Below are 18256 nucleotides of genomic sequence, written 5' to 3'. Positions count from 1 at the left end.
TTTACTATTAAGTTTAAAAAACAGTCCTTTTCTAAACCCATATATCCTTTAAAGAAAGAATATGTTAAAGCATTGCTATCTACTGTTCCAGCTGGGTAATCTTATCTACTGAAATCAAGCATTTGAGTTAAAAAAAATTAATATAGTTTCAGATTTTAGTCATCTTCTCATATGGTGTTGACAGTGTCTGACTAATGCTTTTTTTTGGTCATCATTGTTCACTGGTACAAAATAATATAATACAGAAATTCTTTAATTGAGTGTAAAATAGATTAACAACAGCTTTTTGCATGTATACTCTCAAACGAAACTGTCAAGAATTTCATGTCTTTCCTAAAACATATTTTCCCTGTTGCACAGTGTAATTATCTGTTTTAGAGAATGAAGGAAATCACAGTATTCCTGGAAAATTAAAGAAATGAGACCTCAATGTGTTCACTAGCTGCTACATACTTAGGGAATTCCTATACATTGTTCCTAATTTCTGATTCCTAACCTACACAGTCCTATTATTGATAAAACAGCATAGACACTGTGAATAATCTGTAGCTGGTGACAGCTTCTTAAGGAAACAGAAAGAATGGGATCCTCAGGAACAGACATGAGTTGCTATTTCTAATTTCCAGTAGTTCACTTGAGTCTACAGAGTTTGACAGAATATACTCTGGTGGAAAGTTGAGATGCAGCTATTTTGAGTCTGGGTCAGCATGCTAAAACATGGACTGGTGTCTTGTAATTGGGTGGTATTTCTTTTCCCACTTGTGGGTTTTAAATTAACATAAATTTATGGAAGTCCTAAAACTTTTCTCGACTTGTATATTGAGATATGTATGGTGAAAAGGGAAAAAATTAGAACTTTTGTATGCAATCTAATTTCAAAATAATCCCAAAGAAGTAATTTTAAAAATCTACAAATCTTTGACATGAAGTGTATTTATTTAATGACAGCAAAACATGAAAATGGTAGATTAAGGGCTAGATTCTCAGGCTGTGAAAGCTAACAGTTTCAAGGACACCAATAATGCTTACATTTAAATTACTAATTTTCATAGCTATTGCTTTCTCTGTGTCCGTTCTGTGTGTCATACAAATGTCAGGAAGTAATACATGCATAGTCAGTAATTTTATTTAATTAACTAATAATATTTATTACTTTTTACTCTACTGTTATTTCTACAGATTTTTAATAGATTTGAAGTTCTAATAGCTTGTATTCCATTGTGTATACATGATATATCTTTCCACCATTGAACAACTAAGGTGGACTTATTTTCCAGATGTACTGTTTGATGAAGTAATTCACCATTTACTGATCTTCTTTTGTTCCATTTGAGGATGACAGCATTTTCTTTTTTTCCTTTTCCTTCTTTTTTCTTTTTCTTTCCCTCCTTTTTTAAAGAATGGATGCCTAATTTTCCCAGTATTAAACCCTTATGCAGCCTGGTTGCATATTTCTTGTTGCCTCTCTCTTAAAAATCTGCTCTCTCTTGTATTTTTAAGCAAACTTTGACCAAAACCAGAAAGAAAGAAGAACTTTGGACACTACATGGGACGGCAGTGTTAGAAAGATGAGCAAGAGCTCAGTTAATATTCAGTCCAAGAGAAGAATTGGTCTAATAACCCCTATCTTGCCTTTGAGAAAGTGACCATCATTATATGACAAATCATCAAATGTTGCAGAAGCTACAGAATACTAAAGAAGACATGCAGTACTAAATACTAAATTATAGTGCTAGTAAGAGGTATAATAATGTTGTTCCTTTAATTACAGCACCTGAAACATATCTCATTGTAACCTTGGACATGATGACACCCAAGGAAATGCAATGAACTATAAGCAAAACTACAAATTTCGTTGTATTTCAGGAGCAAAGTACTACAAATGAATATGAAAAGGAGGCAGTACAAATTGATGGAGAGAACTGTTAAAAAAAATGCATATTTAAAAGAAACAGGGAAAATGAAAAATTCACATGAAAGAAATAAGAGGGGGAGAAAAGTAGCAGAAGAAATGCAAAATAGAAAGTTAAAGAACCTGAAGGTGACATAAACAAACAAAAAAGTAGAAAAATCAATAAAAAAGAAGACTGAAAAAAATATGAAAGACAAATATGACAAGAACATAAAAAAGGAAATAATAAAAAAGAGTAGCTATAAAATATAAATGTGCCTGCTCCTAAACACTGTTTTATTTATGGTATTTCAAAATGGGTTACCTTCTTTTGGTCATTAATATTAATGAAAAAAATAGAATTTATTTTGAGATATTTATTGTTGTCCAGTTTGCTGCTACTAAATAACAACTAAAAAAAAAATATTACCATAAGGAACAGATCTGAATGTACAAAAGTGTATGGGGAGAAGTCCACAGGGACAGAAGCTTGGAAAAAAGAAAGAAATAAGAAAATAAAAACAGAAACAAACAAACAAACAAACAAAAAATGGGAAGGTGAGAGAGAATAGTTACAGGGGATTGAAAATGACCGAGAGCCAGAAAAGAACACAAAACTTCTTTGGAATGTGAACTTGTCAACAAATGTTCATCCCAAGAGCAGTATATATTTCTCATTTACTGTATTTAAGTAAATAATTTAATGAGCTCACATTTAAGCAAATATGCTGCTGAGCTTGTTGTTTAGTTTAGTTTAGTTTTTATATTTTAAGTCCTAAAACACTTCCCATAAGTGTAAACTCTGAAAACATAATTTTTGGGAATTTCTCAGTCCTTGCTGTCTTTCCTGCTATTATTTTTAGTTTATTTGTTTTGTTTTGTTTTGTTTTTAATCAGATCAAAAGTGCAGTTCTAAAAATGGCAATGTTTCCATGGAACAGAGAAATCGTCTAATGGTCATTTTGAGAATCCATATTTGTAGCAACTGAAACTAATTTTTGAAAGGTAACTCTACAGTCAGATTTGTAAGATTTTTTTCTCAGTGAGTAGATGTCCCATAATGGTGTCATGTTATGCCAGCGGCCTACCAGATCATACATACTACTGAAATATAACAATTTCTTTTTCAAGTAAATAATACATGATTTGGTCCCATTTCCAAAGTAGTAGCTGAAGTGCTTTATGTTCAGTATTCTAGCACGAATTACAGTTATGTCTTCTGGAGCTCTTCTATTTTTTTTATTTTTTTTTTTTTTAGAACATTTACTAAAGCCAAATCATTTTAAAACTTTAATAAAAATAACAATGTTACTAATGTTATGCATCAAACCTTTGTTAAGTCTTGAAATGTTCTGAAGTGCTATACAATGTTATTTTGCAAACTGTCTTTATATTTCAATGACAGCTTCACAGAATAATTCCCTGAAGCCCTAGCTGCTCAAAATCTACAATGTTTAATGAAAAAAATAAATCAGTTACCAAGATCATTAGCATTATTACTAACTGCTACAATAGCATATTTAACTATTACTTGCTCAATTGATGAGATATCTGGCAGCGCTTAAACAAATTCCCCACTTATAGAGGCAGTAGTCACCACTCTAACAGTTATAAAGAAGTACCAATCTCTTTCTTAAGCACGCTTTAAATTACTACTCTTTCTAATAATAATGATAGACAAGTTGACAGACTAATGGAAAAAAAGGCTTGTCTGTTAATATGTCAGTGCTTTTTAACATGTAATGGAAAAAATGGAGGATCTCAGACAATGAACAGAAAAAGCTAAAGCTCAGAATCTTAAAGATGTTTTGAAAAATTTCTACACAGAAGTAAAGTTCTGACAATTTTGTATACACATCGAAATTATTCCTGTTTACTGTATTGGAACAGTCTATGGAAGATATGACCTAATGTTCATGTGAAAAGGTGACATTTAGTAACATGAATTAAAGTACATTCTTCGATGCATGTTGCGAAACTCCAGGAAAATTTACTATAAATCAGTCTTAGTTAAGGGAGAAACAGTTGAATTCCCTCCTCTCAGCTTCTTCGGCATTTCTGTCTCAACATTCACCATCTTGTCTCACTCTGTTAAACTCATTCTTCTAAGGAGAAAAGGAAAAGGAAAAGGAAAAGGAAAAAAAGGAGAGGAGAGGAGAGGAGAGGAGAGGAGAGGAGAGGAGAGGAGAGGAGAGGAGAGGAGAGGAGAGGAGAGGAGAGGAGAGGAGAGGAGAGGAGAGGAGAGGAGAGGAGAGGAGAGGAGAGGAGAGGAGAGGAGAGGAGAGGAGAGGAGAGGAGAGGAGAGGAGAGGAGAGGAGAGGAGAGGAGAGGAGAGGAGAGGAGAGGAGAGGAGAGGAGAGGAGAGGAGAGGAGAGGAGAGGAGAGGAGAGGAGAGGAGAGGAGAGGAGAGGAGAGGAGAGGAGAGGGATGGGATGGGATGGGATGGGATGGGATGGGATGGGATGGGATGGGATGGGATGGGATGGGATGGGATGGGATGGGATGGGATGGGATGGGACACGACACCTCTCGTTTTGAAGATGTCTGTCCTTCCAAACATCTTCTATGTGTACTGTGACCCTGCTTCCCAGGATGTGGCTGAACATTGCTCGTTGATGGGAAGTAAAGAATTTTTTTTTTCCTTCCCTCTGTGCTTCTGCATGGCCTTTGCTTTTGTCGTGTGTGTCCTGTTCCACCCCCCCTACCCCCATCCCCTTCTTTTCCCATTAATTAAATTATCGTTATCTCAATCTGTGAGCCATTTTTTTTCCTTTCCAGCATACTTACTTCTCCCCCTCTTCTTCTTCTGAGGGGAAGTGAGAGAAAGGTTGTGGTGGAGTTCAGCTGCCCAGCAATGTAAAACCATCACAGCTTTCTACTGGGACTCAGGAACTTACCTGATCACCTTGATCTTTAAAAGATAATTCAAGAGAGTCTTTGCAATGCCACTGAATAGCTCCCTTGGCACTGGTGGGTCCAACACATCAAGATCCTTAGACTTGTGTATGTCTGGTTTGTTTAAATGTTTCCAAACTGAACCTCTTCTAGCAAGTCTAACTCTTCCTTGATCCAGACTTTCCCCCTGATGCCAGGTGACTGAATTCCTGAAGGCTGCTTTTACCACTGAAGATATAGGTGGAGACACTGAGCACTTTTCTGTGTGGACAATGAGTCTTCTCTTTGTCCTTTTTTGCCAGGTCCCCAATGGGGCTCCTGCATAGCTCAGGCTCAGCTGCCAGAGATTAACTTTTTGAGAGTGTTCCTAGTTCTGAGTTCCTCATCAGCCAGCACCACACTTGGGTAACAGATGAGTAAGGGAAAACAGTGAATTAGGAGCTGCCATTCAGCCAGCATAAAGTCCACTGTAGCTTCTGCTGAGATACCAGGACTGGAAGAATACACAGTTGTCTCAGGACTAAATTTGCGCACAGTTATTCTGAATTTTTTTGACCATAACTAAAGATCAAGCCATAAATGTCTTGAAGCTTGCTTAGGAGCAAGTTCTTGTGAATGAAAATGGAATATTGATTCATTAAAACTTAATCATAGAATCATAGAATCATAGAATATCCTGAGTTGGAAGGGACCCTTAAGGATCATCAAGTCCAACTCTTGATACCGCACAGGTCTACCCAAAAGTTCAGACCATGTGACTAAGTGCACAGTCCAATCTCTTCTTAAATTCAGACAGGCTCGGTGCAGTGACCACTTCCCTGGGGAGCCTGTTCCAGTGTGCAACCACCATCTCTGTGAAGAACCCCCTCCTGATGTCGAGCCTAAATTTCCCCTGCCTCAGCTTAACCCCGTTCCCGCGGGTCCTGTCACTGGTGTTAATGGAGAAAAGTCTCCTGCCTCTCGACACCCCCTTACGAGGAAGTTGTAGACTGTGATGAGGTCTCCCCTCAGCCTCCTCTTCTCCAGGCTGAACAGGCCCAGTGACCTCAGCCGTTCCTCGTACGTCTTCCCCTCCAGGCCTTTCACCATCTTTGTAGCCCTCCTCTGGACACTCTCCAACAGTTTCATGTCCTTTTTATACTGTGGTGCCCAGAACTGCACACAGTACTCGAGGTGAGGCCGCACCAGCGCAGAGTAGAGCGGGACAATCACCTCCCTTGACCTACTAGCGATGATCATTCCCCAATATTCCTCAGACACTCAGTAAAGCCTGAAAAACTCTGATCTTTGGTATGACTGGCCTGCTTCTCAAATCACTTGCTCTGCCATAAATTTGAATAGTGCTTAACTGATGGAGACTCTTAGCACACACTGGTACTGTTACACTTAGGAAAAATATCTAGGACAGATTAAGGTTATCAAAACTGGAAATGTGTTGATTCTCCATATTAAATACAAGACAGGATGGAGCAAAGAAATATAGATGAGTTCTTCAACACAAGGTGACCTTTCTCCATTAAATGCAGTGGTAGCTCACTGATGTATAGCATTCAAGCATTGAACTATGACAATATTCAAGAAATTGAAAAAAATATATATAATCTAGAAAGTGATTGTCCATGAAAATATTTGAAAAGGCCTTTGATAATTGTTTTTAAAATATTAAATGAAATCATATGAATTCATAAGATCCTAAAGAATGCAAACATTCTGTAAAGTGGCATTCTTTTTGTAGTACAAAAACTATTAATTGGAAATCTAAAGGTTGGCAGTTTGCAGATTGCCAGCTCCATTGTAAAGTTTTATACAATTTAAGAAGCCATTCAAATGTATTACATAAAATCTCATGTATTGACAAGACTTAAGTTCACAGGACAAAACAAGGCAGACCCATTTAGCAGATAAGACATGAAAGAGAGATTGGGAAACTCATTTACAATCTAATAAGCCTATTGATGAAGTTAAAAATCCTAGAGCAATAGAAGAAGGAAATGCATGCCTAATGCATATTCATAATTAAGTTTCTCTGTTGTGATATGTGTGATGCATATACTTCTTTGGAATTAGTAAATCACCCAAATGACTCACAGTTAATGACTCTCATTAATGAAGAATATTAATGTATTGCTTTGACATTCATCCTCAGACTTCATTTCTATAGACTAAAAGAGACCTTGTTTTGTTTTGTAACATGCCGATTCATAAAAATTCTGCCAACTGTTGCAAATGCTTTCATTGCTTTCCTGCCTTTGACACTTCCAAGGTTGTTGGCATAACTGATAAATTTTCCTTCCGTAAGGGCACCTTTTTAAAGCATAGGATGAAAGACATAGAATTCACCTCACAAAATTTCTTTTGTGTGATTTTCAGAGAGGTTGTGTACAGATTTAATTCAAAAATGCCACACGTATTGTCATCAAGCCGGATCCAAATGTACTCACATGTGTAGCTGAAGTAGAATACATTATATTTACATATAAGTTCATATTATATCAGCTAACTGTCTCTTTGGCCTTTCTCAATACCTGGTTCTAATTTGAATATGACAATTTTGTTCACACTAAGACTTTTTATGATTTGGGCCCAGTTTCCTCTCACTTAATCAGGGTAATCAGTAAACATCCATAAAATAACTATGGTCTTATGGGCTTAGGAGGCTTAATTAGAGCTGCAGGTTACACAATTGGGGTAATATGGATATGCTCTAAGGTAGGGCTTTTTCAGTATATTTTTTTCCCCTCTCCAGATTCATTGAAGATTCCTCTTTCTGACATTTTTTTTCCCCGTTTATACCTCAGTATGACTAGAAAAGTGCAGGGACATGCTTCAATGTATCCTGTGCTTTAAAGGGACAGGATGTGAAGCTATACAGGTATATCTGAGACTGGCGGAGCAGAAAACATCACCGTAAGTGGAGATGTTGTGGTTTCACACCCGCAGTCAGCTAAGAACCACACAGCTGCTCTCTCTCATTCCCCCTCAACAGAACAAGGGGAGAAAATACAAATAAAAAGCTCATGGATCGAGATAATGATTATTCATTGATTAGAGTCATAGGCAAAATAGACTCAGCATAGGGAAGATAAATATGATTTTTTGTCAATTAATAACAGACAAGAGCTCCTGCATGGGCCCTCAGCAGGATGCATCTTCCTTCTGACCATATCCACCTGCTTCGGCATGGAGTCTTCTGCAGGCTGTATGGTGGGTATCTGCCACCACGCAGTACACCAAGGTCTGCAGGGGGAGAGCCGACTCCACCATGGTCCTCTCCAGGGGCTGTGGAGGAACCTCTGTGCTGACACCTAGAGCACCTCCTCCCCCTCCTGCTTCACTGACCTTGGTGTACGCAAGGTTGTTTCTCTCTACATTTTCTCAATCCCCTCTCCCAGCTGCTGCTGTGCAGCAGGTTTTCCCTTTCTTCAATGTGCTCTACCAGAGGCACAACCAGCATTGCTCATCGGCTCAGCTTTGGCCAGTGGCTGGTCCCTTTGGAGCCATCTGGAACTGGCTCTTACCCAACATGGGGACAGCATCTGGGTTCTTCTCACAGAGGCCACACCTGCAGCCCCCCCCTACAACAAAATCCTTGCCACATAAACCCCATATACTACCAAACCGCATTTGTCTCAAAACAAGTTTTCTCACTTTTCCCCTTCTGATTCTTTGCCCCATCCCAACTGGGGAGGGTGAGTGAGTGAGCAGCTGTGTGGCTTAGCTGTCTGCTGGGGTTAAACCACAGCACAGATCCCAGTTAAGCCAAAACTGGTAAGAAGGAACATCTGCAGTTTTCCTCTTCTTAACAGCAAACCAGAATGTATCTGGTGGGCAGTAGATGACAGGCTTCAGGATGTCCCTTTAGAAAATAATATTTAATAATTTTGTTTTCCGACTTTTCAAGGATTATAAAAAAATTTACAGCATGTTGGACTCTGACTGCAAACTCACAGCTTCTCTGCTACAGCATGAGAATCTTTGCAGAGAGAACGAGAATACAATCCTGATCCAATGAATAAGCATGTTCATTCCTCTGGTGATCAGTGTCACTTATCTTTAAGTCATTCCCAGATAAGTTTCTACCCTCCTCAGTTAAGCACTATTAAAGCTGATACTCTGTGCTACCCAGAGCCCATCAAAGGGGAGCAGATATGATTCAATGGAATAGTACCCAGAAACTTTTTACCAGTGTTACACATACCTATTGAGAAGGGTAAGTGCGCATTCACAAGAAAACCCTCATAGCAGATACCTAATTACTAATGCCATCCTTTCAGTATCCCAGTGAAAGAAAATAAAGACTGAATAAGTTCTTGGCTGTAAAAAACTTCCATAATTGCTTCATCATTTTTTGAGGGATGATGCAAAAGAAGATTTTATTCACAGAACAAAAATGTATCTTTTTACCATATTCCTATCTCAACTAAAAAGGATCATAGAAATAAAAAGAGTACATATTCTGCTAAAGTTCTTTACCCTGCTTTTATTTTTGAAAAATAAATTCAACAGTTCCTCCTGAAAGAAGTCAATGCCTGTCCCAGCAGAATGCGGCACTTACGATCACCACTGTCCCAAATGTTTTTATCTTCTTTGTCTTGGGAGGAGAAACCCAAACTTACTTTGCAGGTTACTTGCCCAACTACTCCATCATTTTGCAATGCTAAAACCTAAAACTCAGTCAAAAAATGTAGTACATTTGTAGTGCATCAATAACACCTCTTTGTTAACCCATGTGGGAGAGAGATCCTAAGGCTACCCAGACAGGATTATACTATGTTAGAGGAATTACAGCCCATACCCTCCCTATTAGTTCTAGCTAAGTACATATTTCTTTGTCATGCAGTGTGGATGCACTGCCACAAACCACATTTCTGCATAACTTGGGTTCTGTTATGTGCAATTTATCCAACAAAATAAAATATTGTCCACAAGCAGAATGAAGAGTTACTTCTAACGTTCAATTCCCCTGGCTGTTAACACATCAGATAATCTTGATGACAGACCTTGTGCATTTACTTTTAACCATTTATTCTATTATTGTCATAAGGCATGTGAATTTTCAATAACAGATGCAAATCTATTCCTCATATTACAGGGCATGTTATTTTCAGACAGGGTGAGTGCTTCAATGCCCAAAGAGAATGCTTAAAGAAATCAGTAACCAAAGTCTTCTCAGGAAGACTCAGACATGAAAGACTATGGATAAATAGATTATTCTGAATGAAAAATAATCTTTCATAAGTAGAAGTTACTTGTAATTGTTCAGTGACCATAACAGAGAGTGAGCAATAAATTTATTTCTAAATGTTTTCTTTCACTTCAATGACTAGATATATATTCTGCCAAAACTGAACTCTTCTAAACATATTGTCTCATTCAACCATGGAAACACTCTCTTTTAAGCACATATTTACTCTTTTTCTTGAATACCAAAAGCCAGGCTAGTCTGCTTTGTTTCAGATATACAGCTCAAGGTCATTTTAACAGCAGCAATGCTGTCTTTGCTCAGTGTGAGAAACATACAGCCCACGACACATGCTGACTGGTTCATAGAGCCAGCTGTAACTTTAGTCTTTGAAATCTCCTGAATTCATTGGATTGTGCAGTCCTTGTCAACAATGGTACAATAAGTGGTTCAGTAAAACTACCTGGACATGCAGTCTGAGTGCTTTACCATTGCCCTGTTTGAGCATCAAGCCCAGTCTCCTATTGCTCTAGGAAAAAAAAAAAATTTACTTTCAATACTGAAAAGTTACCTCTACTACTTACTGTTTGTGCATGCCTCATTGCTTCTTTGACATTTCTTATAACTTAATCAAACTTACTTAATGGACCTTTGACAATTTAGACCAGCTGACAGGTATGGTGGCCTTTCATGTTAGAGAGCTATATGACATTCAGCAGTTTCATTTATACAGTGTGAGATACTATCCAATTTATTCTGAAAGCCTGTGGGAATGTTTTTTACAGAAGAGCTCTTAGCAGGCAATAACAAGATGTTTCAGTGCTCATGGAAGCCTTTAAAGACTTAAGCAGCAAAGTTTTGTATTTATCTTCAAGGTCAATGAACATGACTCACCATGAAGTAGATTGAATTATTTTTCCATAGCTCATACTGTCTTTGGTTTCATTTTTAAAACCACAGCAAATACATACATTGTGTTGGTGTTATAGTATTAGCATACACTGGCTGCCTGTTCACACCAAGCCTACTTAATAGCCTTCTAGTTTTGATAATCCGCATTAATATCTAAATTCAGCAGTCAGGCAGGTAAATGTGAAAGATTCCTCTACCTTTATTAGCTCCCTCTATCAGTTCTTCACCACAAAATTTCTTGAAGTGTTGCCTACAACACAAAAACCAGTTACAGGAAGGAGAAACAAAAGAGGTAAATGTGCTTAAGATGCACTGGCTGCCACCACCTCACATTAATAGCAGTGGCTGAAAGGACAGAAGTTTATGAAATAAACAGTGTGTCTCAGCTAGCAAAAAGATAGTGAGAAGAATACCAAAGTGTCCCAGAGTGGCATTGCTGCTAGCAGCACTCTCCCAGATAGTCTGCATCCATTGTCAATGGGAAGACATAATCATAAGGACAGAAAATATATACTGCAAAGCATACATTTTGTTAGTTGAACACTTCGTAAGGTAGATATTCCAATGCTGTTTTCTTTGTCTAATAAAAAAATCTTGAACCCACTGGGTATGTGCATTTGGTGTTACAGCTAAACTGCATATGCATAACTGTAGACTGAAGAACGTGAAAAAATTCTAGTATTCATTTCACACTTTATAGCTAGTTTTTAACATTGTTACAACTGTAATAGAGGAAAAGATTCACTTGTAGTCTAAGCAATTTCTCTTCCTCCTTTTTTACAAATAAAGATTGTCACATAAAACAAGTCATGGAACTCATATGCACAGTAAAACTGGGACACTGAAGTTAATTGATTAGTTAATAACTACTTTAGCTGTATCAATTTTCCTGTTACAAACAGGCCCGGCAATATACAGTAAATAAATAATTTAGAAAGTCCTGTTCCTAACCTGTACTGGATAAGGATTTTTCCACAAGATATATTTAACTTGTTAGTTGCTGGCAAATGTCACGATTTAACGTAGCAGTTGTAACCTGTCTACACTGAGCCAAAGAGCTGTATTCCTCTTTCATTCCACCAGTACTCTCATCAACACTGTCTTGCCACCACAATGAATGTAGCAAACAAGTCTATATAATGTTCTACCTTCTTGCATTAAGCCATTCCTCTAAAGGCATGATGACATCAGCAAAACTTGCAGCCTTACACTGCACCGCATTTACACTTTTACACCACATTTAAAGCAAGCATGAAAAAACACTTCTACAACAGGAAAAGTGACACTATACAAAAGATCTACAGTGTAATTAAAATAGACCCTTTTGTATCCTGGCATTTCTTCATGATCAGATCATAAGACATTGGTTTATAGGTTTTTTGTTTGTGTGTGTAATATGCTGCTTGCTTGGCTACACAGTGCTTATTGATTAACATTCATGGGGAAAGAAAAAATAAAAAACATATTCAAGTTGACATAATAAATCTTTGTGGACATTTAAAGCAATTTATAGAAAATTACATTGAAGAGAGTTGGTCAGTTCAAATACTAAATTGTATTTCCTGTCTTATTTTTGACTTGTCAAAGCTACATATAAAAGACCATTTAAAAAAAAAAAAAAAAGTGTTCTTCACATCAACTTCTCTTCACATCAACTTATTCTGGTTAATCCCCTAAATGTTAATTAGAAACCTAAAGAAATCATGGTAGGAGTCCAAAGGGCCCTGTATTATCTCTATCATCTCAGCAGGCTCAGAATAATGCAAATTAAAACACAAGGTACCTAAACTAATAAATTAAATAAAATGAGAGGTTTCTGTTTTTTTAACAGATTTCATTTAAAAGACAAGTTGCCTTCACATATTCACCCATAATTTTTTTAATCATGTCTTGAGACCATACAGGCAAGGATTTTTCTCTTTGCCCCCATTATTATTATTTTTGTTTCTCATCTAGGACTGGGAGATTCTTGTAACAATAGTTTGATATATGGTGTTGATTGTTAGATTTCTGAATATTCATTAGCTTTTTAAAATTAATTCATTTAAAAAAAATGCAGTTAGCATTAGTTTCCATACTTCTCCTGTTAGATTCAGTTATAAAATTAGACCTCATGGAGTTGTTCTTCATCTTTGCTTCATCTTTGAATGTGTAACTAGTTTTCCAGAACCTTCCTGTTCTGAAATAGTGATCAAAATCACCTCTTCATCAAACAGTTATACTTCCATTTGGGATTCTGATATTAGTAAGAACTATTCCACTATGCTGCTGTTCTGGGTGTCCCAGAACAGTAACATAAAAGTGAGGAGACACACAGGAATCAAAATCAGGGCTTACAGTGAGAAGGAGTTGAATGAAATAATCTCCTTGTAAATCTTACTTAATTCATTTAAATGTATGTTCTGGAAGAGTAAAATAAAATAACAAAGTGTTTTTTGTTAAGGGATGTTAAGAGTGTGGCCATCTCCTCCGGCCACTGGAGCCCCACCTGGTGCCTGGAGACATATCTGAACATTATCAATTTACCCTAAGCAAGGTCCTGGAAAGTTTCTTATTCCAGCATCTTTAACTGGGAAGGCTACACTTTGTCATCTTAGGGAATAGAAAGATAAAAGGCTGGAAGAACACTCTGGCCTCACAAAGAATATGCTACATTCCGTAATTTTAACCTTTTACTATAAAGCTTGGATAAACACAAGATTGTCACAAAACCACTGGAGAAATCTGGAAATTTTAGCTGGTAACATTCTATTATGCCTTTTATGCTGAAGGGCAGGAAAATGGTAGGAGAACTTTCCTACTACAGAGAGCCTTCTACTCCTAAAATACAACACAGCACACAGTTTTTCTTGGTACCTAGAAACCAGACCAATCATTAACGGTAAATGCAAAGCAAATCAGGCCTCAAAGTAAATCCAACACAGGATAAATGCTGGTGTCTTGCCAATTTCAGAAGGACTTTTTCTCACAACTCTATCACTGTGTACCTATCTAAGATCTAAGTACCTATCTCTTCTGTTGTGCCAAATGTTGAATCAGCTGCAAGGTGGAATGAATCAACAACGGACACAGGGACCTTGGGGTGCGGACTGTAGCAGAAGAAACCTGCTCAGTTCATTTATTTTAAAGTAAGCCAGGGTCAAATTGGTCTACTGATTTCTTCATGACATGCAATCAGTGAATTATACTTTCCAGACCAATATAAGCAAGAGGTAAGCTACAGTATTAAACACTTGCAAAATGTTCATAAGCACCTGCAAATTTCCAAGCACTATAGATAGTGCTAAAACCTCTAATTATAGGCAAGTACACACAGAGTGTGTTAAATACTTGCCTGTTAACCATCACACATCCCCTCCACTGGCATGGTGTGTTCTCCTTGCACATCCTCTGTGGGAGAATTCAGTGCCCCAGCTCCATGTGTACCCCTGCCACTCCCCACACACTGCTGACCAAGGCTCCCAGCAGTCACACCTGCACACAGGTGGGGTCCCAGCGTGTGCTGCCCTACATGCTGTCACACCAACAGCTGGCTGCTGCCTGCTTACCATGTCCAGTAGAAACAGCAAAGCTAGTAGGACGACTTTTGTCAGTTTCAAACCACATTTTTGCTGTTGGTGTTTCCACTCCAAGATCACTTTTCTGCTGTTATAAATTTTCATGTTACTCTTAATCCCCTTCTCAAGCTGTTTCAGAAGTTGCTTGTTCTACCCCTTACTCCTTGTGACACTATTTCTATTTTATACAACTGCCTCCCTAAGACAGTGAAATACAATTTCTTGCTGCTAAATGATAAAAGGGAGAAGTGAGGAAGGGATTGTCATCACTACAATCTGTTAGTGGGATCCAGCTATCTTTGTTTTGACCCAGAAAGGGAAGAGCAAGTAAGGGATTTAAACTAAGTCACAGGTGTGTGTAAATGGCGGCAAACGTGAGCTCTGCACTGAGTGAAAGTCGAGTTACCTGCTATGCAGCAAGAATTAACTAGAACAATTTTTAGCTCAGGTTCAATAAAATTAGCCTGACACTGACATCTATTGGCAGAATTCTGAAAGAGGAATTTTGGGTCAGGCTGGATTGAAATGGATGAAAAGAGAAATAAACTTTGTTTCAAAAAAACTGATACCAGCCTGATCCAATTAAGTTTATTTCCAGCAGCTAAGAATCTAATTCTTAATCTATAAAAACATAAAATACAATCCTTCAAACATTTACAAGCTCTCATAGTTCTATGTATTTACATGTTACAAATGTACATACACTGATGAAGGACTATAATAAAAACATTTCAAGCTATGTAGTTTTAAAATCATGTAATTAAAAAGGAAACTAGCCTAAATCTAATCATTGTGTTTAGTTCAGATGATGCTGTACTTACTGTCAAAGGATGTTTGAACTTTCTTCTGTAAAGAAATTATAACTTCTTCTGACATTTCTATGTGCTCTCCTTCAAACATAATATTCCATCAAACTCCCCATGAAAAGTTAAGACTTTTCACTAAGGTATGAAAGCTCTAAGTTTTCTTTCAAAGATCTTTTTTTTTTTTTTTGGTTGCTGTTGTGTAGGCAGGTAAGCACCACACAGAAGCTCACTCTCTTTCTCTAGAAGGATGAGGAAGAAATTTTGAAAGGTAAAGAGTGAGGAAAGTCACGGGTCAAGATAAAGACAGTTTAATAGGTAAAGCAAGCAAAGCAAAATAAGGAATTCATTCACTTTGCATTGCCAAGCAGATGTTTAACCATTTCCAGGAAAGCAGTTCTCCGTCACACACAACGGTTACTTGGGAAAAGCTAAAACTCTGAACATCCCCTCTTTCTTTCCAGCAACATATATTGCTGAGCATGACATCACATGGCTACAGAATATCCTTTCAGTCCACTAAAGGTCCACTGTCCTGGCTGTGTCCCCTCCCATCTTCTTGTGCACCCCCAGCCTACTCGCTGCTGGGGGTCTTAACACTGTGTAAGCACTGTTCCAGGTAAAACACCATCAGAAATTCAAAATATAGCATCATAATAGCTATTATGGACAAAATTAATTCTAACTCAGATAAAACCAGTACAATCTCCACCCCTTATTCCATATCACTTATACCATGGTCAGGTGCCACACTGTCCAATATGTCATAATTAATCACCACCTTCATCATGACCTTCCCGTCTTTTGATATACACACAGATGTCATTCCCCTAGCCTATGCGTTACCACTGTGAAATGCCCATAAATATCTATTGAGTTCATTTAGTCCATGACTTGGGTTATGGTAGTTGCTCAGGACAGGAAAGGCACAGTTTTGTATGATGTTATTGGTCACAAAAGCCAGCTTAGGTCAGATCACAGCTGCATTTCCACTGCTTTTTTTGAGGTTCATCCTCCATTGGTTGGAGGATGGTTCCTGCTATAGTGCTTATATTGTTCCTGCTATAGTACTTCCTATAACATACAACTCAAATCATTGATCACAACAATTTAAGGGCGTATTCATTACATTAATCTAGCCATGGTAGTTCTCACTGAACACGACCGAACTCTTGAAGTGTGGCTGTGGTAGTTCATTGAACGTGACTAGACTGAGGGTGTATTATGTTATTTGTGAATCCGTAATCATGGTAGTTCATTACACTGAACACAACCGGACTTATAATGACAAATTGGGTATCACCCAATTGCTTTAACCTTTAATGCAACAACACCAGAAAATACAGAGAAAGAAATTAATTTCTATTATTGTGTCTATCTTACTTATATATATAGATATACTTTTTGTGTAAAGGTATAAGTTTCTTTAAGTTAGAAAATGAGGGGGTTAAAAGCATTAACAGTCTTTTGTTGACTGAGTGTAGTCAGGAAACCAGGGAGTGAAGGAAATAGAAGTGTTTTTGAATCCCTGGAGCCAGAACACTCCTTTTGATCTGATAGCTTCAGATAGGTTTTTCTGAAGTCTGTCACTGGCTGATTTCTTGGTTTCTGGATCTAAAGTTGTGGGTAAATACATATTTTTTTTCGTACTAATTACAGCAGTAATTTTCTTTGTTTGTATCTATGCATTGATACAGTGTACATTTAAATGTTGTTCAAAATCAGTGAATATTGAAGTGAAAAGATGAGACTCATCTAACTTTAGGAGGCTAGATAAATCTTAAAGAGGGGAAATTATACCAGTAGATAGTTAATTCTGTTTTATATGAAAGAGACAAATTATGTACTTTGAGGAAAGGGCAAGATGACCCAGGACTTGGAGATGTCTAAAGGATGATTAACCAATGAACTGCTAATCAGGAAAACAATTACACTGGCATTCTTGAGGAAAGACTTGTTTTTTTAACTTTCGTCCCTTATCTCCCTTGCTTCCGCTAGCTCAAGGCTTCCAGTCCCCCGGTTTTCTTTAAGGTTTCATTCTTTTCTTAGTTTAAGACTACACAAGGCTACCAGCCTCCCTATTTTCTTCAAAGTTTTCTTGTTTTCCCCACCTCAAGGCTACAAGCTGGTCTCTTGTGTAGAGGACAACACGCTCCCAGCCTGTACTTCCTAAAGAGTCTGTATACTTCCATCGTAACAGTCCAGTCGTGGGAGCCATCTCATCACATCTGTGTGATCCCAATAAGATTGTAGCTCTGCAACTGTATGCACATCTCTAACTCAGCTTGTTTATTCCCTATACTGTATGCATTAGTATACAAGCATTTAAGAGGGACATCTCAGCATGTTAGTTTCCTAGAAATGGTACGGGGGATTTCTCTATAATGCTGTCTTGTAGGTATTTTCTTACTAATCTGCAAATGCTGGAGGTAACCATACTTAATCCCCATTTTGTTGGTTTTATGATTCCTCTCTATCACATTATCCCATACCCTTTGTTCAGCAACCCTGTCTGTCACTCCCTCGCAGTGCCACTGGTTACTCTCTCCCTCCTGCTTCATTCCTAGTTTAAAGTTTTTAAAGTCCTCCTTATGAGGTCAGCCATCCTATTGGCAAAAATGCCTTTGTCCCACTTAATGAGGTGGAACCCATCTCTCCCAAGCAGATTCTGATCCTTGAACAGAATGTTGTGGTCAAAGAACTCAAAATGCCCTCACCAGCACCAGTTCTGCAGCCACTTATTATCTTGTACAGTAAGATAATTTCATTCTGGGAGCTGTCACTTGGCCATGTGGAGGAGACAGTGGGGGACCTCGGCTCTGATGGTTGCTCCAGAGAGGAGCATCTTTTCCAGGACCCAGATCCACCAGAGACCTGCACACAACACAGGGGATAAAGAGGAAGGGGAGAGGGGGAAAAGACATTTTACCTGGGTTTTGGGATGAAGGGGCTACTGGGCAGTGCCTGGCGGAGACTGACTCCTGACAGAAGACAGGAGGCAGAAGAGCGTGTGACA

General features: G+C 38.0%; 1 long non-coding RNA gene across 1 annotated transcript in view; it reads right to left on the bottom strand.

Annotated features, from left to right (window-relative positions):
* Positions 1-15888, bottom strand: part of LOC125183847 (uncharacterized) — a 36944-nt gene extending 21056 nt beyond the window's left edge. Inside the window, exon 1 of the long non-coding RNA XR_010833124.1 lies at positions 15259-15888. This is a non-coding gene — a long non-coding RNA (uncharacterized lncRNA). The remainder of the gene's footprint in view (positions 1-15258) is intronic.
* Positions 15889-18256: the final 2368 nt, after the last annotated feature.

The sequence above is a fragment of the Anser cygnoides genome, chromosome 8 (genome assembly GCF_040182565.1).
Source record: "Anser cygnoides isolate HZ-2024a breed goose chromosome 8, Taihu_goose_T2T_genome, whole genome shotgun sequence".
Taxonomy (NCBI): domain Eukaryota; kingdom Metazoa; phylum Chordata; class Aves; order Anseriformes; family Anatidae; genus Anser; species Anser cygnoides.
This window is presented reverse-complemented; position numbering and strand designations above follow the sequence as displayed.